This window comes from Heterocephalus glaber, unplaced genomic scaffold (genome assembly GCF_053883595.1).
Source record: "Heterocephalus glaber isolate CG9 unplaced genomic scaffold, H.glaber_assembly_v1.0 deba00001720, whole genome shotgun sequence".
Taxonomy (NCBI): domain Eukaryota; kingdom Metazoa; phylum Chordata; class Mammalia; order Rodentia; family Bathyergidae; genus Heterocephalus; species Heterocephalus glaber.
In genome coordinates, this window is record NW_028258433.1 from 12,484,196 (window position 1) to 12,508,386 (window position 24,191).

Below are 24,191 nucleotides of genomic sequence, written 5' to 3' on the forward strand. Positions count from 1 at the left end.
CAAAAAATCCCTATTATAACTAATAAATTCAGCAAAGTTGCAGGGTACAAAATCATCACAAAAAATTAATTGTATTTCCATAGAGTCAAAATGAAAATCCAGATATCAAATTTCAAAACAATTTCATTTATGATAGAGTAAAAAAACCATTGCAATAAATTTAGCCAAGGAGATGAAAGATTTATACATTGAAAAGTACACATTGGTGAAAGAAATTAAAGCAGATCCCACTAAATAGAAAAACATCCCATGACTTAAGAATGGAAGAATGAATGTTGCTAAGATGTTAATAATACCTAGTGTGATCTATAGAGTCAATGTAATGTTCATCAAAATCCTTACATTTTTGCAAAAACAGAAAAATCTATCCTAAAATTCGTGTGGAATCTTAAGGGGCCCACAGCCAAAGCAATCCTGAAGAACAACAAAGTCAGAAGTCTCTCACTTCCTGATTTTAAAATTTGCTACAACGTTATAACAATCAAAACAGTATAATACTGACATAAAGACAGGCATATGGACCAGTGTAATACAGAAGAAAGCCCAAAAATATGTGATTATTGAAATTTTGACAACTAAATATCCACAGGCAAAAGAATGAAGTTGGATCCTTGCTTTAAATAATATAGACAGGTTAAGTCAAAATGTATTGAAAATTCAAACATAAAACCTAAAACTGTAGAAGTCTTAGTAGAAAACATAAAGGAAGAACTTTATAACTTGGATTGATCCAAACAATGATTTCTTAGATACCATATCCAAAGCACAGTTAATAAAATGATAAATAAGTTAAATTTCATTGAAATTAAAGAATTTTGGGGGCATCAAGAGCTACTGTGAATAGAGCGAAAAGGTAACCCATACAATAGGGGTAAATATTTGCCCATCATATATCTGATAAGGGATTATCTAAAATATATAAAAAATTTATACAACTCAACAGTAAAAAGAAAAAACTCTATTAAAAGTGGGCACAGGACTTGAACAGATATCTCTCAAAAGAAGATATGCAAATGGCTAATAAGCACATGAAAAGATACCACCACTATTCATTAGGAACCACAAATAAAAAACACCAGGAAATATCACTTTAAATCCATTAGACTATTATGAAGAAAACAAAATAAAAAGTACGGCCAAGCACTTGGACAAATGAGAACCCTTATGCATTGCTGATAGGACTGTAAAATGGTGGAGTTGAGGGAAACAGTATAGTGATTTTGTTAAATGTTAAAAATGGAATTACCATATTATTATAGACTGCTAATTTATATAGAAATTAATAGGCAGTCTGAGAGGGAGTGGACCCTTGAGGGAGTCAGTGCAGAGGAGAGGAGACACACTGAGATTGTGGCTGGAGAGAATCTGAAGAGAGCTGGGGTGTAAGATGGAGACACAGTAGCCAGGTGTGCACGCCTCCCTAGAGATAACAGCGGCTTGAGATTTAACCATGGCTTAAATATCACCACCTGGTCCAGTGATCCCTGAAAGGCATCAGATGCCTAGGTGGGTGACCAGAACATGTGGACCAGTGATAGCGAACCTTTTAGAGCTTTCAACAATAACAAATAGCCCACTGCAGCACATGTGCCATAGGTTCACCACCACTGATCTGGATGCATACTTTCATCTATGTTCAGGAATGCCTTTGTTTTTTCTACAATTAGAAATTATAGATAGACTAAAGTTAATGATATTTGCCTATGTGCATGCCTTGTTTCCTTATTGGATCAGTATTAGCTAAGTGACTATACTTGTAATCCTATAGGTTGACTGTAGTTTGACCCACCTTATGCCCATGTTGTGATTTTGCCACAGTATAAAATATCACTGACAAAGATCCTTACAGGCCACCCACCCAGAGCCCCTCCTGGAAATCCAGGAGCTTTTTTATTATTATTTCCAATAAAACTCTCCTGATCTCCTTTGGTTCACAACTTCATTCCTCCGTGCTGAGGTCACAAATTCAGCACTTCTGACATCTGACAAGTTGGGAGTTGTCCCCATAAGAATGTGATTCAGCAATTTCTCCTCTGGTTTCACCTATGTACAATAGCAGCATAATTTGCAAAAGCCAAAAGGTGGAATGACCCAGGTGTATGTTGATGACTGAATGAATAAAAAAAATGTGATATTATGAATACAGTGGAATATTATTCAGTATTTAAAACCAGAAAATATTGTCACATGCTACAATATGAATGAACTTTGTGGAACCTCATTATGCTAAGTAAAATAGGACAGTCACAAAAAGACAAATATTGAAAAATTTCACTCCGATGTGATACATTATGCACAATCAAATAAAAATATACAATAGGAAATGGAGACAGATCTTTTGTGAAGGGGAAGGGGATCTAGAGATGGAGGAAGGGAAGAGGAGAAGGAGAATAAAAAGAATTAAGATATGTTAAATACATAAACCTATAAAGAATATAAATATGTACTGCAGACATGTACTAATATAAAATAAATAAATGTTTCAAAAAGAGATTTTTTACTATGGCTTAAAAATTCTTATTAAACAAAAATCACTGAGAGAGAATTTAATAGTGATCGTCCTGAACCTGGGGTAGGTGGAAGGGGACTGTTCAATGGGAAGAATGTTTCAACTGGAGAAAACAAAACCATTGTGGAGATAGATAGTATTGATGGCTGTGCAAAAATATGAATGCACTTAATGCCACCGAACTGTACACTTAAAATGGTTAAAATGGCACATGTTATTATATGTATACTTTCATAATTAAAAAAAAATCCCAAAAGGGGAAAAAACCAAAAAAGTCACATCTAAAAATTAGTTTTATTGGATCAGATGACCCACCAATTTCCTCTTTTTCCTGGAAACCTCCCTCCTTGGGCCCTCTTTCCCCTCCTCTAATCTGGATTTGTTGATCTCCAGGGACCCAGTGGTCATACAAGGATTTCCCTTCCCAGCTCTATTGTTGGAGCACAGCTTCCTTATCTATTTATTGATTTATTTCCTTGTTTCGATGAATAATATTCTCTATGAAAGGATGCATGGGTATTAAAGCTTCTGAGCCTTTGCATGTTCTGAATGTCTTTATTTTTCCCTTTGCATTTCAGTCCTCTGAAGAATACTCCAAGCTCTTTGCCATCTCCTTTGTGCTTCCAAGTTAATGCATTCTAGTTGTTTCACTGCACTCATGATAATACACCTCAGTCTCTATAAATGACTTTTCTCTTTTAGGTTTCATCGAATTTGATTTTTAACTTGAAGACTGTCGCTATATGTTTTTATAAAATGAACAGGACAATTTGATGAATAGCTTTCACGGGCATTTTCTTCCCATGTTTACCTACTGTGTTTGATCCTTGGTTCTTGTTATGAAGAGGAAATTGTTGGGATTCCAGAGCTATAACCTGACTGTATAAAAAGGAACCCAGTAAACTGTCCATAGTCTTAAGTTCTCCCTGATTTTTGTTTTATTTCAAAATAATATTGGAGTTGGGTTCACTGCCTATTTTCTTTAAAAATAAAAAAGTGGATCCTTAAAGGAGCAAAACATCAATTAAATAAAAATCCAATTTGACTGAAAATTTTCTTTGTTAGCTATTATGTGTTATTTTTATATTTTCATTTTAGTGTCTTAGAATTAACCAGAAACTAGTCACTATAGAGACCAGGTCCTGCCATCTCATACAGCATGACACCAAGGGTTCAGAAAACATAATTTAGATTTCATTTTTCTTTATTATTTTGCTGTGCTTTGTTTTCATCGTGCCTTTGTATGTGTTCTCATCTGTTTTCAGTTTTTAAATAAATATTTAAGACTCAGATCTATATTTGGATCCATGCATAATCAACATCACCTTCAGTTAAATCTACATTTTGCAACAAATGGCAGAAATTGACCTTGATATTTTCCGAGAGGACAAATACATAAATATGAAAGAAAAAAAATTCTGTACTAAGGTAGGAAATGACTCAGTGCAGCTTCTGTAGTGAAATGAAGGCAATTCACAAGGCCAGCACATTTGCAAAAAATACAATAAATTATGTAAAATCACAAAGAAGCATGACAATATGAACCTGAATCTTTTTCTTGGTGAGGACAATTTTTATGTTCCGAATATTTCATGTGCTTCACCTTCAGTGATTTTTATTCACAAATGCTAGACATTCTGGAGGGACCTCAGGGCGAATCTGTCACTTAAAATCCTGCGTTGTGTGCAAAAGAATAAAGCTAACAGGCTTTTTCATTTGTTTGTTTTATAATGTAAAAATGGAGTTTTGGGCTTTTCAAAAATGGCCAGTACTCAGCCTTCCTAACTAGCAGGTTAGTTTGTGGTTCTGATGCTTTATTTTTTTCTAACCTATCCTAAGCACAGACAGAGGAAGAAGTAGGAAGTGATACAAGCACCAGTTGACAGGTGACTAGAGACAGAGGCATGGTGTGATGCACCTTAGATTTTCCCCAGAAGCTCGTCCTGGAAGCCCGGCCCTTCCAGAAACAGGCCGACTCCTCATTCTCAGCCCCCTCTCCCTTCCAAGTAGATTCGGTTTGTCTTCATCTGTTATGGCTGCCTCCACCATTTTGTTCCAGGAATATTATTATTGTTATTTCATTATTGAGGGTTGAACCCAATGCTTTTGCCCTGAGGTATATCCCTGGCCCTTTTAATGTTTTTTTTTTTTTAATTGAGATACGGTCTCGATAGCAAGTTGCTGGGCTGAGCTCTGAGCTTGGGATCCTCCTTTCTCAGCCTTTCAGAGTGCTGGGATTACAGTTGTGTGCCACCGGGCCTGGGTTGTCCCTTGATATTTACAACTGCCTTCTGCCACTTCTCAAGCCTTAGCGGAGAGCAGACCCAATATAGCGGCTGTCCTGCTGTTTGCTATTCTCAAAGACAGGTGCATATAGGGAGGAGGCATATGAAGAGCTATAAGCCACCTATGGGGTAATCATCCATGTGATAAGCATAATGTCAGGGGTTGCTTGTCCACTGTCTCACTTTATCCTTCTGAATCATTGTCCTACAAAGGCATTATTTGTTATATGTTGTGTGAAGCAAGTCTCTCCAGCCACTTCAATGCCCATGTTCTTTACACAGTATCACTCTGGCCCAGGTTAGAGTCTAACAAAGTTTTAAAATTAGTAGTTTCTGGCTCTCAACTGGAAGCTCTCTGGGTCTTTTATTCCCCAACTTTGATTCCTGTTCTTATACTGCATACCTGTGCTGCCCAGAAGCCACCACCCAGAAGGACATGAATTTTGCTTCTTTGCTGCCGATGGCAGCTCTGAGGGTGCATATACAGGCCTTGCTGGCCTCTGCTGGTGCCAAGAGTGAGAAGGTAGCATTTTCCCTCTGCCATATTTTAGGATCATGATGCCCCTTACCACTCCCACCCTTCACCCCTTACTTCCCACCCTAGGAGCTGATGCCTGATACTTGTCAAGCAGTTGAGTAAGAATCCTCAAAGTTGGCATTGAATATGTCATTTGCATTAAAATGGAAACACAGATTTTGTGAAATGAACGTGACTGGCAAAGAACATTTTCTGGCTAAGAGGCTCCAGTAACTGTGATTGCATATTCTGCCAATAATCTACAAATGTTGGATGTAATCTAGTGAATATTTGTAGGGAGAGCTTATTGTGCAGTCATGAGGCACAACTACAAACTAATCCATATCCACTGTAGGACTGCAGGTGAGTCTGGAGGACAGACAGGGTAACCTAGCCCCATCACCCAGTGCCCTTGAATCATCTTGCTAGAAGGCAATGAGTAAAGTTGGAAAGAAATATATCACAACAGCTCTGAGAGTGGAGGCAGGTACCTGTGTCCTGACCTTTTGTTTTTGGTGCCTGGAATTGAACACAGGACCTTATGCTTTCCAGGCCGACAGTAGAACCACTGAGCTAAATCCCCGGCCTCCTGACTTTTGTATTCACATTCAGGGGAGAGAGGCCATTTCCCATATCTGCATTAATATGCTGTGTGCTTTAAGCCCTTGAGGAGAACAGGGTCTGGTGTGTCAGCTGCATCTACTGGGTCAGGGGGAGAAAAGGTTGTGTCTTAGGTAGCTGGGATGCTATGACAAAATACCATAGGCTGAGCAACTAAACTAACAAAAATTTCTCACTTAAGGTGCTAGCCAATTCCTTTGGTGGCGTAGGTCTTCTTTGTTATGGCCTCACAAGGTGCAGGGAGGAAGGGAGAGAGAAGGGAGACAGAGAGGGAAGGGGGGAGGGAGGGAAGGGGAGGAGAAAGGGGGGAGAGAGAGAGCTCACCTGTCTCTTCTGTAGCGACATTAATCCTAGCAAGAGGGCCCCACTCTCATGACCTAATATCCCACCAAAAGTTTCACCTCTGGACATCACCACACCAAGGGGACACATTCCACACATAGCAGGTAGGTGGTGTTGGAAGAGGGTTGTGCAGGGCCTGGCTTAGGCGATGATGACGGTGGTAGTGAGAGCAGTGGCTCTGGAGACATGGTGGGAAATTGTCCAGTGGTGAGTACCGGAGGCAAAGATGAGAAGCTTCATGCAGCTATAGGGAACTGGGGCCTGGAGAATAGATGGTCCTAAAAGGGGGCTCAGAATGGGGAGGAAATGTCACTGCTGTGAATCCTACAGAGGAGAGGTAGCAATGTTAATAAGCGTGAAAATGCCCCAGACATTCCCATGTATAAATCAAAGAGGGTGTAGTGATTTCCACAACTACAGGGGGTTAAAAAGAAACAGCCAGAAAAAGATGATTAAGGTTAATATGATTCTACTTTAAATCTATGAAAAGTATGGTTTAGAGCTACCAAAAAGAAATACTGGCATAACTTATCACCATCATCATTTAACAGGGAGAGAAGAGTTATTCCTATTACTTCTGTGTAGTAGAAAAGGTCCAAGGCAGTCTTTTGGAGTTTTAAATCCAATTTGATATCTGAGTCTTTCATTTTGAACCCAAATGCATATGTGTGTGATGTTTATCTTTTGGAATATGCTGATGTTTTCCCACTGCCAAACACTAGCTCAAGTCACCTATAAGCATTATAATACTGAAATTGTACATTTCCCATCTCCTCACTGTTTGCTTTCTGTCATCTCAGATCTTTGGTAGCAGCCTTACTCCACAATTGTCTATTCCTACCCTATATCCACTGAATGTTGGGGACCCCTCATGTGTCTTAAGTGTCTCTCCTTTTGGCCCGATCTCAGCTACATTGTGAGGTCTTCAGCTTGAATAATGTCACTCTTGAGTACCTAGATTTCCTAAAAGTTTCTTGTACCAGCTTTTAGATCAAATTTCTTCTTTGGGTCCTTCTCGGATTATCACCATTTGTTTCAATCTAGTAACCCTGAGGTCAGTGATGCTATTATGAGCTATAGTATCAAGGTGATTCATGCCCTTCCTTAGGGCGTATTCTATTGTTCACACTATCCTAGTTTTTATCCAGACTCTGTTACGTATGTAGTCTTACTTGGAAAATAATAAATTAAATTTTATTTCTCAAGGGGCATCCCTGTCTTGCCAGGGACTTACCAAAATATCCCGATGGTTGAAAAAATTTCCTTACTGCATACAGAAAGTGGGGTTCAAGATGTAAACCACAAGAACACATTTTAACTTTACAGAAAAGTTGCTTGGGGGCCGGGGATTTAGCTCAGTGGTGCCTCTGCCTGCCTTGCAAGTGCAAGGTCCTGAGTTTGATCCCAAGTACCAAAAAAAAGGAAAAAGGAAAAGTTTCTTGGTCAGCAGACAGGTAAAGTGAAAGTTTCAACATGTTTCTTAATGGCAGAGACTGGAATCCAGCTCATCTGAGAAAACACGGGGTGAAAGAGAGCCAGCAACAAAGTATTACTGGAGCTAGGCAGTTCTTCCCCATTTGCTTCTGACTGATGCATCTTTAACACACTAAATACAGTAATCTTTGCAAAATTTTTTCTTTTTTTTTCTTTTCGTCTGTCTCCCTGCTCTTACCCTAAATGCCACTTCACTGCATGAGTATTTCCACAAATTTTTAAAACTCATATTGCCACAAAAACCTACTTACTGTATAAAATGTACTGAATTTTATTGTATTTTAGTTTTTCAAATGTAAAATGGGAATAATAATAAACATTTTCTTATAAATTTTTTGTAAACATGAAATGAGAAGGTCAGTGTGAGGAGCTTAGTCCGGGTACTTGGTGAATAAATATGAACTATTGTCTGGATGCTAGAATTCTTGAGTTACTATATTATTTGGCCATGACACGATGATGGCAGTAGCAGTCCTTTCCACAGTCCTGTCCACACCAGTGGACACCATCCTGTGAGAACGTAAGCTGGGCCAGCTGCTGAGATGATGGAGCTTACTGATTTGGGCAGCTTTCTTCATCTCTGGCTGATGATTATTGATTTAGAATCATGAAGAAAGAGAGGAGAAAGAACCCATCCCATGGTACGAGTTGTTGGAGACCTGGCCTCAGAGTCAGTGAGGGCCATGCTTCATTGCAGGTATGATATGTTGTCCTTGTAATGTGAGGATCCCACAGCCAAGAGTTTCCTTTTGGCAACTGTAAAACCAAATATTAATGTATATTTGTGTAGCTTTTTGGCATTTCTAAACAAATTTATATATATTTGCTTATCCTATTTTAAAGATAAGGAAATTAATACCCAAAGAAGTGACTCGGCCTGCCCTCCCCCAAAGAGCTCAAGTAGAATATAGATATTTTGCTATCTCTTTTGAAAGCTGTGTCTTATAATATTGCTGTATTTCCTTTAAGATCAAGTCTTGCTCGACATGGTTCCCTTCTCACAGCCATTTCTTTGTACCTTAAGTATTTTCTTTTTCTTTTGATAGAGTTGCTTCATTTATTATTGATGTTGATTATGGAAGATGAAGTAGTAATTTAAGAATTGATTACTTATCCTCTTTTGGTTCTTGGATGACAGAAAATATGTATTTAAAGAACAATAGTGTGGAAATATATAATGTGCCCTGAAGAGGTTCTTGTCCTTTTCAGATGTGAGTAAGCACAGCCTTGAGTAGATTTTCAACTTCCAAAGTTCTTCATACTGCTTATTTGCTATTACTCATTTTTATAATGCACAATAGTGCACATCTTACATTATTCACAAAAATATAAATATTGACCAATAACTGAATAGTTGCAAAAGGAATATATATGTGTGGATGTAGATATATATCTAGACATGTACAAATAATACATTTATAAACAAACATGTATGTATTTGCATATAGAAAAATATAAATGGTTCCAATAGGATGATATAACTAAATATTTTTTATGTGTTTTAGGCAAATGTTTCCTTTTTACAGCACTTCTGGGGCTGCTTTCTTTTATGTTTTAGAGAGCACTGCCATGATTTCCTGCTCAGCATAATAATGTCTATCTGTAGGAAATTATTCTGATTGCTACCTGCAAAGCTCTGTGATTTCAAATTGTTTGAATTCATGGTGCTATTCAGATAATGTTCAAAAATGCAAATATTCACAGCAGGAATGTCCACCAAAGTTATTTTCCCACATTATATTGAATAAAAAATAGAAGGAGAAGTATGATAAAAGTAAATTGGCAGAAGACCCCAAACACTGTGGGGGCGGTGGCTGAAAGTTGAGACAGGGAAGTTAAGAGAGTATTTTTGTTGAGAGTGTCTTCAAATTAGTAGTATAACCTTGAATGCTTCAAATTCTGATTTTAATGTAAAATCAAACCAACAGAGGGTTTTCTGTGAGATTTTTGGATTCTGCTTGGAACATTTTTAGAATACTCCCTAATGTTTGTGATTAGAGTTTCTACCTCTTGACATTCTTCAAGCTGGGCTATTTTTAAGCATCTGCACAGAATTTTGCTTCCTTGAGCTTCAAAACTCCTGATTTCTGCATGTCAAAGTCAAGCCCCCAGCTGCTTAAATCCTAGTCAGGGGGCAGAATTGGTCCAATTACTAGAGGAGACTGAGCCTACGGGAGTTGGTGTAGTTAAAAAGCAAAGAATGAGTGGAAAAAGGATTGATGGAAGAGACAGGACTCTTGGTGTCTATCTGCATGAGATGTGGCTGAGCGAAAGACTATCCCGTGAGGGGAGTGACCAATCTTAGGGATGGTGAAGGTAATTCCTAAAGACTCAGTCTGTCCTCTTTTTGTTTTTCTACGAATAAAATAGAACATAGTTTCCCAACTATGGTACTATTAATATTTGGGGCCAAATAATCTGGTTTTTTCCCCCTAAGTATACACAATGTTTAGCATTCTTGGTATCTATCTACCCAGTAGATGTTACTAGTACCACCAGTTGGGACAAGCAAAATTTAGACATCGCCAAATGCCTACTTGGTCCTGGCATAAAATTATTCAAATAAACTATTGTTTGATGCACTTATTCATTAAGACAAATTTTTCCAAATCATTTGTTCCCAAATATCTTTTTCCTCCTCTCTTAAAAGGGAAAGTGATAGGGCTGGGGATTCATTTTTAAATGGTTGAGTTGTTTTTATGTAACAAAGCAATCACATTATAAAGATTAACTACTTTTTACAGGGTCTATTTTCAGATCATCACAGGATTCTTGCTCCCATTATTTTTCTCTTCATCCTACTCCAATTTTTCCAGGGCTTTCATAGATAGTAAAAGGAATAGAAGTGGCTGCTGCCTCTGTCAGGTTGAGAATGTGGTGGTGCATTGTGTGGACGTTGCTAGATAGAAGAATAAGAAAGTAGAGGAAAAAAAAAGAGAAGTTATAATGTTAGACTAAATTCTAAACACACACGAAAGTGAGGAGATTGGTGATACAGTAATACTAGACATTTTGGGGGAATATCGCTATGTCCTCTCTATAACTGTCCTGAAGAAGAGTGCACTGTGGAACTTAGATATGTGTCCTAGACTTTGGACTGCTTAACCAGGCATCTACAATTGAAGGGACAGATGTGGTTAAGAGTGAAGCTACATCTTATTCCCTCTCATAACAAATGTGGTTTTGTGAGGAGAGAAGGTTCTCCTTAATCATGATGTGACCTCAAGTGAGGAATTAGGGAGACATTCAAAGGATCACTGTGGAATTAGGAAGACACTGAACCCCAATATCCGATTTGAAATTCTTCTTTATCCCACAACATACACTTTAAGCTTCTGTGTTATTTATATTATTCGTTAAAAAAAACAAAAAACAAAAACGGAATTTAAGCACATGAGAACTGAAATTGAAATAAAGTGTTTTTTGGCAGTTGCCCTCCCTAGGGTAATGAGAAAAGAAGTGGCTGATCTATGAAAAACCAACAGCCAATATCATACTACATGGTCAAAAACTGAAATCCTTCACACTAAAATCAGGAACAAGGCAAGGATGTCCACTATCACCACTCTCGTTCAATAGAGTTCTGGAAACACTAGCCACGGCAATTAGACAAGAGAAAGAAATAAAAGGAATAAAGATAGGAAATGAAGAAGTCAAATTGTCATTATTTGCAGATGACATGATACTCTATATAGAAGACCCCAAGAACTCCACCAAAAGTCTTCTAGACTTAATAACCAAATCCAGTAAAGTAGCTGGATACAAGGTCAACACACAAAAATCAATACCTTTCCTCTACACCAATGACAGACTCACTGAGAGAGAAATAGGGCAAATAATTCCTTTCACAATAGCATCCAAAAAACTGAAATACCTAGGAATCAACCTAACGAAAGAAAGCAAAGACCTCTTCTCTGAAAACTATGGCACTCTGAAAAGAGAGATTGAAGATGATATCAGAAAATGGACAGACATCCCCTGCTCCTGGGTAGGAAGGATTAATATAGTGAAAATGGCCAGACTTCCAAAACTGCTATATAGATGTAATGCAATTCCAATTGAGATCCCAGCAGCATACTTCATGGACCTTGAGAAAACAATTCAAAAATTCATTTGGAACAAGAAGAGACCCAGAATAGCAAAAGCAATTCTAGGTAACAGAGAGATGGCAGGGAGTATCACAATCCCCAACCTGCAACTCTACTACAAAGCTACTGTGATAAAAACAGCCTGGTACTGGCAAAGAAACAGGCTTGAGGACCAGTGGAACAGATTAGAAGATTCAGAAACAATGCCAGACACACTCAGCCACTTCATCTTTGACAAAGGAGCCACACACCCTCACTGGAGGAAAGATAGCCTCTTTAATAAATGGTGCTGGAAAAATTGGGTTTCAACTTGCCAAAGATTAAAAATAGACCTATTTCTCTCACCATGCACTAAACTAAAATCAAAATGAATTAAAGATCTAAATATTAAAATAGAAACTCTGAACCAGTTGGAACAGAGGTTAGGTAGAACCCTTGGAGACATCAGTGTAGGAAAAGATTTTATGAACAAAACCTCAGTTGCCCGTGAACTAGCACAAACAATCAACAAGTGGGATCTCTTCTTATTGAAAGGCTTCCGCACAGCAAGAGAAACCACCAGCAGTGTGAAGAGACAACCCACAATGTGGGAAAAAATCTTCACCTGCTCTTCCTCAGACAAAGGTCTATTATCTCCAATCTATAAAGAACTTAAAAAGATCAGACCTCCCAAATTTAAAGACCCAATCCGAAAATGGGCATCTGAAATGAACAGACATTTCTCACACAAAGAAGTAGAAATAGCAAATAAATACATGAAAAAAATGTTCAACATCACTGGTCATTTGAGAGATGCAAATGAAAACAACACTGAGATTCCACTTCACTCCAGAAAGAATGGCTGCTATCATGAACTCCGCCAATAACAAATGCTGGCGGGGCTGTGGGGAAAGAGGAACCCTGTTCCACTGCTGGTGGGAGTGTAGACTGGTGCAACCACTGTGGAAATCAGTATGGAGATACCTCAAAGAACTAGGACTGGAAGTCCCATTTGACCCCACTATTCCACTGCTGGGGATCTTCTTCAAAGAATTAAAAAAATCATACCACAGTGATATATGTGTGCCTATGTTCATAGCAGCACAGTTTGTAATAGCTAAAACTTGGAAACAGCCCAAATGCCCATCAACTGGAGACTGGATAAAGAAAATGTGGGTTTTTAATAAAATGGAGTACTACTCAGCCATTAAAAATGAGAAATTAGAGACATTTATAACTAAGTGGATGCACATTGAGGCGATACTCTTAAGTGAAATAAATAGGATACACATGAATAAATACCGAATAGTTTCTCTGGTGTGAGAAACTGAAAGTGTAAATATGGACTAAATGTATAATAGGTAAAGTGAAATAGGAAGAAAAGGGGCAAAGCGGAAGGAAGTGGGAGAGTTAGGGGAAAGGAAAGAAGGGAATGGGATTAATATGAGAAAATGAAAAAATAGGTACAAAATCTTTGTAAATAGGGAGGAATGGAGGGCTTGAAGGGAGGGCTGGGTAAGGATGAATAATAAGAACCAAGAGAGACTATGTAAAGGTGCAAATTTCCAATGATGAATGTCATTATACTGTATACCTAAAATGTACCAATGATTAGAATGAATAATTGATAATGTAAAATAGGAAGAAAAGGTCCAAAGGGGTAGGGGTAGTGGGAGGGGCAGGGGAAAGGAAAGAAGGGAAAGGAAAAATGCTGAGAAATGGAAAAAATGGAAATAAAGTCTTTGTAAATAGGGAAGGGTGGAGGGGGTGAAGGGAGGGCTAGGAATGAGGAAAAAATAAGAGCCAAGATGCGTTATGTAAAGGTACAATTCCCAATGAGAAATATAATTGTGTTGTATACCTACAATGCACCAATAAAAGAATTTAATTAAAAAAAAAAAGAAGTGGCTGGCTTTCAGTTATTTTATATTCTGTAAATTGATCCATTTTTAATTTCATCTGTTGTTTTCCTTTTTAACACTATTACCTTGTCTTGTTCATTAGTTTAATCTTCTTTGCTCTGATAATATCACAGACTTTCACAAGAAGTCTTTATGTATCTTCTTGCTTCCTAAAGGTTTCAGACAGCCAATCACACCTGGGAAACCTTTAGAAATGTTATATTTTTGAAGTTTGTTTGAAAGGAGACAAGACTTAATCATCCACTTGGGTAAGGTCTCTCCTTGTCCATGAAGACTTTACAAATCAAATGTGTGATTTTAAGTGAGACCATTCATTTTATTTATCAACATCAGCACTTGAATCACCCAGAAAATGTGGATCTTGTGCTTTAAAGAATAATCCAATTTATTACTGAATCAAAATTGAATGTAGGTGATAAACTTCAAAGGAGAGAGTTTAATTTCCTTGTTCACTTTGGTTTTGGCAGAGAAAATTGTCCAAGGGCTTGGATCACATTGGTCCCCATTAAAATAAAATAAAACAAAAATGCATGTGTAGCGATAAAAGATATAAGATCAGAATAGATGCACTCTAATCAATGATATTCTTTTTAAAAAACAATTTGGTGATATACCTTGTTTAACATGGATATGAAGAGATGCCAAAATTTTGAGAAGTTTCTTCCTCAAGTTGAAAAGAAAGAAAGAAAAAGTGCATATACTTTACTTAAGGGCATTTATTTTATTTTATTTTTTAGGACTTTTATTTTAAAAAGTAAAGTTTTGAAATATATTATCCCTTTCTAAAGGGATAGATGATATATTATCCCTTCAAAATCCAAAAGTCAGTGTGTAACTGCTCTTTGACACCAGGTTGAGACCACACAAACTCTGTGAACAGAACAGCATATGCTTGAAAATGCTGGTTCAAGTGCTCATAAGGCTCAACACTTTTTCAGATCATCAAGTTCTTCCATGCCTGGGGCCAAAAGGTGAATTCAAGAAGAATCAACAAATTTCAATTTTTTTAAACCAAGTAAATTTCCCACCAGGATGTTCTACATGATTTTTCCAGGCCTGTCTAAAATGAACAGATAGGGTGGCTTGTTGGGCCAGGGATTTGGCTCAGTGGTTCTGCCACCTGCCTCACAACAACAAGGTCCCAAGTTTGATCCTTGGTACAAAAAAAAAGCATGGAAAACTTCATGTCAGGGCAATGACAATAGGTCATCAAACCAAAGGAGGAACTCTATGAATAGAGACCCTTTTTCCCTCTGCTTCTCTAGTCTCTCCCTCTGGTTCTCTGTGATTAGTGAATGTCTTTCAGAACTAAAGATTAACTCCATATATCATCTTGTATTGATAAGTAAACATACCACTTTGAATGATACTATAAACCAGCTAAATATTTTAACTAAAATTGTATTTTATCAAATTCAGATATCATCAATTGTAAGAAACACACCTGTTTAATGAACCATTAAGAAAGAAAAGGTGCTTCCAATTAAATATGATGCATCATCCATTGTAGGATGAACAGCACATTCAGAGACAGTAAAATATGATAAAATTTAAAGGTCTTGGAAGTGATGAAATTGAAGTCTTTCAGTGCCATGAGCTAGCTACCGTTATCTCTTTGTTATCTCCTTGACACACAATTTAATAAAAACTCTTTTGTTAAGGGAAATAAGACACAGAAGGTTAAAGAAGTGTGTTAAGATCACATATTTCCTTAGGGGAGAGAAGGAGTATTTGAACCCAGGAGCCCAGGCATTGCACTCCATTCCCCCAGCCAGGCTGCCTTTTCTCCTCATCAGGGTCTTTCACTGACAAGGAGCAATCAATTATAAAGAAAGAAGAAAATGACAGAAAACTAGACAAGAAGAGGAAAATGTGCCCACAAATGTGAATTTTTTAATTGTTTTTTGATATTTATTTGAATAACATTTGGAAAGCAATATTTTTCATATGAAGTTTAATCAATTTATGCTTCATTTTTAGTTTCAAGCTGTTGACCCTATATATATATAGATATAGATATCTATATCTATATATAATTATAAGCTGTTGATTTATGTGTGCACATACACAGATATTTTGTAATTTTTGAGTGAGATAGTTATCTCTGAGCAACAAACATCACACAAATTTGATGTTCATCCAATGTATGTACATATGAATGTTGCCCCACACATAACATTGTTCATTAAGATAAAAGGCAATTTGGTCAATAAAATACAGGGTCAAGTAAGATGTCTGCCTATAAAGAGCTTGGAATGTGAGCAATCTGAGATTACAAAAGGACTGTTCCAGGACATACACCAGAAATTATTTCTTCCTCCAACACACACATACAAATGGTGTGCACTTACTGCATTCCAAAGACTCCTTTTCATTCTTCTTCTCTCCTAATTGAATTCATTGTGTAAATGAAAAAAGCAAGAAACATTAAGATTTACTCTCAAGTTGTGGTCTCTAAGAGATGGCTGTAACTTGAAAGAATGAAATCTCTAGAACAGACTTTGTCTCTCATTTTAACTCCATTCTGCTTTGGGAACAGAGGGGCTAGGGATGGGATGGGATACAAAACTATGGGAATTTATTTATTTCTGTGCACTGGATGCTACAGATGGAAAGAGGCACTGCACTGAAATGGGAAGCAGGGCCAGGTGGCCGGCTGCCTCTGCAATTCCAGTAGGACAATGGAGAGTGGCCACTGAAGTTTGTATCTGCATGCCAGCAACTAAAGCTCAGATCCCCAATCCTGGGATACTGCCACCAAACAAAAGGCAATATTAAAGTTAATCCTTTGGAAAATGAATGATAAAAGGAAAACAAAGTCAGAGAAAAGCTGATGACATTGCAGTATTTATGACTCAAGCAACAAAAGGCAAATTCAAGGTCTATTCTTTTAGAGATATTCTTTGGCCTGAAAGCCACAACAGGTAGATTTGCAAAATTCTTGGACAGCAGTAGATTAAATCAAATTTATGTGGGAAAAATTAAGTAAGAAATGTGCAGAAAATAAACTTTAGTTCTGAGCTTCTTCCTCCTCTTTTTCCTTTTGCCTTTCTTTCTCCTAGTGGGAGAAAAAAAGGGATCCATTCTATTATTCTTTAATTTTCATCTCACAGCTCATTATCTCAATCAGCACATCACAGTTGAGCGCACTGATTTCTGAGGAAAATTCCAGCAGTTTCCCAAAGCTGTTGATGAGCTGCGGTTAATCGCCACAGTTAGAATTTTCTGTCATTATCTGAAATGGATTATATGCATTTGATTGGCAAGAAGATTAAAGAAAGAAATTGCATACAGAAGTGATGTGATCATATTCTTTCCCAGCTCTTGGGGCTTTGGGATGAGAGGAGAGAGGTCAGAGATCACAAAACAGTAACCACCCAAGACCAATTAAAGAACAATTTTGTTTGAGCCAAACGGGATCCTATATTAGTGTTCATTGAAGGAGAGAGGTTATAGATCCCAGGGCTTTGAAAACAGGGTCTTCAGGTGAGAAAGGTAGGAGCATCTGGTCTACAAAGGCAAGTTTCCTTTCAGGAATACAATAGTCAGGCATCATTAGCAGTGCCCTATGATTATTCATGTAGACCTTGGAAAGGATGAACCAAAAGAGTAGACTCTGTGCTGAGATGCAGCCAAGTGAGGACTGAGGCTTTGAAACACTGCTTACCTCTCATGTTCTAAGTGCAGTCTTGCTCTGCTTTCAGTATCCCCATTTGTGAAATGAAAGAAATAGAAACAATTTACCCCCTAGGATTTCCTTATAATGTAATGGATAAAAAAAGGTTGGGAAGGGACAAATGGATCAAACTGAGGACATTTTGGGCAGAGTTGGTGGAGAATTAAAGTATACGAGGCTTGAAATGAATGAATGCAAACACCTGAATTTATATAATCTCCTACTCCCAAAGAAGGGGAGAAAAAAATAAGAAAGTTGAACTGGGCACAGGAGGCTGAGGTAAGAGGTTTGCAAGTTGGCACCAAACCTGGGCAATTTAGCAACTTAGTGACACCATCACAAAAGAAAAATGGGCTGGGGATGAAGCTTAGTGTGAAGGTCTTGGGTTTAATCCCCAGTGTTGCTTCTCCACAACAAAGAAGAGAATGGAAGGGAAGGGAAGGGAAAGGAGAAGAGGTGAGCAGAGGAGTGGGGGGGAGAGGGGAGGGGGGAGGGGAGGGGAGGAGAAGGGAAGGGAAGGGAAGGGAAGGGAAGAGAAAAGTTGAAACCTGCAAAAGATTCAAGGGCTTGGTATGCTTCAGAGGTGTGATATGGACAAAGAGGGATCTGAAACTCTCTCTATAGGCCAAGATCAGTGCACATTATGACCCAAAGAAGTAGCAGTGGGTTATAAACCGAGTTAGAAATATATGTTGTCTGCCTATGACACAAGGTGACACAAACCTAAAGGGAAAGGAGAAGCAAGTAAGGATAATGGAGGCGGAATATGTAGAATATATGCACTCATTTGAAAAACCCCACCTAGTTCAGAAAAAAAGAAAACAAAAGCTAAAATCAAACAAACAAAAAGTACTTCTCCCTCCTCTCCCCAACCAAATTGATTGTTCACATTACACAGACAGTTAAGCTGAAGTGGTTATCTGGTAGCTTCTTGCATTACAGTCTTAATGAGCAGTTTTTTGTTTTTTGTACCAGGGATCGAACTCAGGACCTTGCACTTGCGAGGCAGGTGGGGGAACCACTGAGCTAAATCCCTGGCCCTAATGAGCAGTTTTTAGCTTGGTCTTAGAATATATAGGATGCAATTCTGGGGAGAACTAAGTAAAACAAAGTGAGTCATGGATTGGGACCATTCAATTTGTGTGCATTGGAAAGTAGAACAAATGCAGATGCTTTCTCACTGCTTCTGGTTGTATTTGGGAAAGTAAGCAGAGCAGGGGCTGCTAATGCCACCCCTGTCCTTGCTGTGCTGATGGAGTGGGCAGTGTTCTTTGTATTCTACACAAAGCAAAGGAAGCAACACTGGCCTCCTCTGCCTATGATTGCACCTTAATTCCAAAACGCTGAGAGATAGCCCACAGGAGCAAAGCATAATAAATCACTGATTTGGAAATTGACCAAGATCAAATTGTATTTTCAAGGCAATAGGAATTAAAAATAAGCTTTCTGAATCATGACTGACGATTGATGCACACGTTCTATGCATTTCGGCATATGATTAGGCAAAAGCAAGTAAAACCTAAGTCACCAGTGTCCCTCCTGGTCATACATCAGGAAGTGCCTACACTATCACCTTCTGTGGAATTTCAAAACTAGTGTTTCTCAGTCACACAAGAATAATTTGTGGCTTTCAGGAAGGCATCAGCCTTGTTTGAACTGCACATGTGTTGGTTATTGGATATTTTTATTTGAAACTCAAGAAGAAGACATAGCAGAAAGTAAAAGAACCCCGCCCCCACTTCCTGCCACCTTGCCTTCTCTACCCTGATAATTCCACATTCCAAAGTAAGCAAGCACAGCAGGTAGCCACATCCTGTGCAGATGGGCAAATACTCCCACATCTTGGTGTTCTAAACGTGTTTTCCTCTTGCAATCTTTGTTCCTAAAGGAAGAAAATTTTCCTAGCAATAAGGCCTTAGATTAGAAGACTCAGAAAAGGGAAAATGTTCTGGCTAGATTGCAACCTCATCTCAGCAGAAAGTGAAAGTTAGAAGAGGAAGTTGGGTAGCTGGAGGAGCCACCAACAGAGTCCACATAAAATGGCATTGCTCACTCTTTCCTTCTCCTCAGGTCATACATCACCCTTCAATCAGGAACTCTGGCACTGAGCTTGGAAAATTGGTTTTTGGACACATCTTAGTACCTATGACCAAAGGCTCACATCTTCCATGACATATGGACATATTAAGATCTGTAATAAAAAGGCTGTCTGTGAGCTCAGAGTGATAAGTGGAAAATTTGGAGGAGATTTTCAAAGTCCTTACATGGAAGGATAATGGGATACACAATCATTCCTTTTTAGTTTGAGAAAGAAAGAACTATTTCCTAGAAAAATGATACTAACCTTCCTGTTTGTATTCCGTATATGTCCCAGCTGCCCCGACCTGCCTTACTCTTTTTCTGTGAAATATGTGAATTTAGTTTTCCCTGGAAGTGAGCCTTTCGATTGAATTTTATGTTGCTTGTTTGAAATGAGTTAAAATAAATATTTTTGTGAACTCTGAATCCTTGAATTGGGCAAAGCTGTTTATAAACAGATATTGACATAGTTGATGACATACTCAACTCAAAAAAACAAGCCTTCCTTCAATCTAGTCCCCTGAAATAGTATTTGTAAATGGTGAATTTGTGTGTAAAGGAACAATTTCCTGTAAATCAATGTACCTTACTTTAGATTTCAGTTTAATACCAAAAATGAAACAAAACAAAACAAAACAAAACAAAACAAAAAAATCCCTGTCCTTGGAGAACAAATGGCATACAAATTACTTATGATCTTCATAGGAAAAGGCCTTATGTGATTTGGGGGTGATTTACCTAGATTTTCATTGAAAACCTATATTTGTCATAATATTCTAATTAATCTAATACAGCAGAATAAATTTGGGATACCTGTATGATAATAAACAGATGGAGTGTGATTGTTTGGGCATTTCCATTGTAGAATGTATCCTAACCAACAAATAAAAACAGATGTTTTTAATAATGACATTGCCATGAAATGGCTTAGTGTTTTTAGTTTCAGATCTTCTCAGAGCTATTTCAGTTATTAAGGAGAAGAAAAACAAACAAGGGCCACTCACCAAGACTAAAGACAAACATGACAGGGATAATTTATAGAAAATTCTTCTTCAGTGTCAGCCGTACAACCAGAAGCAGGGAGCTGAAGTTACTCTGGCTTTTCAGCTATATTGAGATCAATTTTTGGATCCCTTTGAGAGAGTATTTGTAAAATCGTTGTATGATTGTTCTCCTCTTTTTAAAGTGAATATGAGCAAAAACCATTTTCCTACTAATGGTTTCTTGAACTTTCAGAAATCAAATCCTCTTCTTTGTAAAGTTTAGGCATTAGACAAAAACATTGTTTCTTGCCTCTTGGGAATATCTGAATGAATTGAGGGGAGAATGGAATTCAATGAAGATTTTCTTACTTTTTTTCTTTTTTTTTGGCTGTACTGGGGCATGAACCCTGGACCTTTATACTGAGGTACATGTCCAACTACCCCTCTTGCCCCACCCCACATTTAAAGTTTTTATTTTGAGACAGAGTCTTTCTAAGTTGCTAAATTGCCTAGGCTGAGCTCAAACTTGTCATTCTACTGCTTCAGGCTCCCAGAGTGACAGAATCACAGGTGTGGGCCCCCATGACCTGCTGCAAAGAGAGCATTTTGACTTAGGAGTATTCAGTTACATTCTAGGAATTCTAGGAGCTGCAAGAGATTTTGCTTAGTTCGCAGAGGGATGGAGAGCAGTAGGGGATTTGGAGTCAACTCAGGGAGAGCTTGGATAACTTGATACACTGGCACTTTCTATTTGCTAGCAGAAAAGAAGACAAGGTCAGTGAGGAAATGTAAGGGACTACCCCTTACTTCAATGTGTCCATCTTCCAGAAGCACTGGCAAGGAAGTCATTTGCTGAGAATTTTATATATTAAGAAGCACCTTTCGCCAGTAATGTAAATACAATGACAATTTAAACTAGAATTTTGACACTTGTTTAATATCATATGTTGGCCAAAAATCTTATTCTATGACTAATTATGGTACATTTGACAAATTATTTTATTTGATCCTCATTTTTGCCTCCAATGAAGTAATGACAATATTTTCTGTTCTAAATAACCAAAGGGTTTTATGAAAATAACTATGATTATGTATATACATTATTTTTCTTCTTATATCAAAATAAATATATGATATTTATAGGATTATTTTTATTTTCAGTAGTATGAATTACTGTTATAGTACTCTGTAGCTTATAAAGCTTTTTTTTACATACTAACTCAATGGATATTTACAAAAATATTAAAACATAAACCATGTATATACTAATTTTTTCCACTTCACAAATAAAGTATTGAAGGACTAAAACAGCTAAATGATTTATTTTAGGTGATAAAATCTGGGAGAAAGAACTTAAAATTCATGATTTATGATAATTGTCAACACGTCTTTCACTACTCTTAGGTGCCAGTTTTATCAGATTACTAAATTTGTCTGTATTTCCTGAACCAAGTTGGTAAAAAATCTTAATATTCTGTTTTCCAAGTACAAAATGCTAATGCAGAAGACTGTGAACAGTCTGTTAGGTTATATGTGTAGGTGTGAAGGATTTGACAACATGGTAAAATTCAACCTTGCTGCCTTATAAACAAAGTAACTTAATAGGGAATTTCCAAATTTATAATGGAAAGAAGTATTAATATTAAAATATTTCATCTCTACAGACCTTATTGAATTTTTTCCCAGCTTACCCTTTACCAATTAATTCTTCAGAGACTTTTGGTACAATATATTCTGCTCTTCTGATCTCCTGGTCTCAGGTGTGGTCCCAGGGCGGACCCCAATCACTCACTCAAAGCCAGTCTGAATCTTTCCCTGGGAGTCATGGGCAGAGACTAGATTCAGTTTTCTTTAGTGGATGGGCCTATAATGTACACATTTCCAAGGCTATGAGTATTATCACATGAATTTCAGAATTCCAGAGCAGAAGACAATAGAGAGAGGGAGGGAGAGAGAGAGAGAGAAGAGAGAGAGACAGACAGAGACAGTCAGAGACAGAGAGACAAAGAGAGACAGAGACAGAGAGAAAGAGAAAGTGATTAAAATGCCATATGTATATGTACCAATTCCCCAAGACGAATATAATTACTATGTATTGCTAACATATACTATTAAGAAAAAAAATGTTCTAGTTTTTGCTCCAGTGCCCTCCCAGGGACTCAAGGTGTCCTGTTCTTGAGATCTGGGATACAGCTCTGAAGCACAGGAACCTATATTCAATATTCTTCAAATTACTTTTCAATCCCACTCAATAACTGTTTGGTCATGGCCTTCTCAGGCACAACATTTTATACTCAGCTTTTAATTCATGCCATGTGTGATGAACACAGAGAAGCACTGATGTAATTCTGTGAGGACAGAGTGGAAATTCAAAGGAGGAAATGTGGTCTGGTAGTCAGAGTGGCAGAGTAAATGTCAGGAGCTTTGTCTCTGCTTCTGGCATGGCCATTGACTCTGGTGACTTGCTTGTCTCTGTTGTCACCCCTAGAGTTCAAAAGACTGAATCAGTCCCGTTAGCTGCTGATACCCTGAGCCACCTCAGATAGCAAAGGATGCCCTTAATGTGGAGAAATCATAAACTCATGTAGAGTGAAGGCTAATTTTCACGTGGCTTGTACTTTCTCCCTATAAAATAGAGGACAGCATCTAAGTCAAGCTTGATAGTGCCAAGTTTACTTATGAGTATCAAAGCCCATCCACATCTCTTTACCTTATGATGTAGTTACCAACTTGTCACAGCGGAAAACTGCACAGAAGGAGTTGTGAACTGACAGTTTTTTCTGTGTCTTTGAATGTTACTGATTGCTCTACTTCACGGAGCAAACATTTGTCTTCCTGAACTGTGATGTTGCAGCACTCTTCAGTTCAAACTCTTCTGTGTTTTCTTTTAGGATTCTCTCACTGGTTCAAAATATCCTGGATGCTCCTATTTACAGTTGGTAAGATTGTCTATGTAGAGAATCCTCCCCAAAATTAAATACTTTGGTAAAAATTAAGCAAAACAGGTACAGGATGTGTGTGCTGAAAGTTAACAAATGCTGATAAAAGAAATTTTGAAAAACTAAAATAAGGTGGAGACACATTGTGTTCATGGATTGGAAACTTTAGTATAGAAAAGATGCTTGTTCTTCCTGTTGATCTGTATATAGATCCTTTCAAAACATGAAAAAAGTTCTTGAAGACATAGACAAGTATGCATGGAAAGATGTGAACCCTAAAACAGCTAAAATAATCCTGACAAAGAAAAATAGAGAGGAATCATTCTGTATTAAGGCTTAATAAGAGCTACAAGAAGCAAGGACAATGTGGTATTGCAGAAGGACAGACATATACACCAATGCAACAGAAAAGAGAACCCAAAACCAGATCTAAACAAACATATACTTTTTATTTTTGAGAAGAAATGAAAAAGTTAGATGGTGGATAGCTTTTTCAACAAATGATACTGGAGCAACTGGAATCTACAGGTAAAAAATGGAACCTCAACCTAAATCTCACATCTCATTAAAAAAAAAAAAACACAACAACTCTGGGTCACAGACATAAAAATAAAATGTAAAATTATAAAACTATTAGGAAAAAGGAGAAAATCTTTAGGTTCTAAAACTAGGCAAATATTTCTCAGACTTGCTACCCCAAATATGATCCATAAAAGGAAATTACTATGGTGGACTTCACAAAACAACAAAATTTTGT

The 24,191-nt window shown here is 37.6% G+C and overlaps 1 pseudogene; it reads left to right on the plus strand.

Annotated features, from left to right (window-relative positions):
- Nucleotides 1–6,425: 6,425 nt before the first annotated feature.
- LOC101721923 (mitochondrial import inner membrane translocase subunit TIM50 pseudogene) overlaps nt 6,426–24,191 on the plus strand; it is a 44,496-nt pseudogene continuing 26,730 nt past the window's right edge.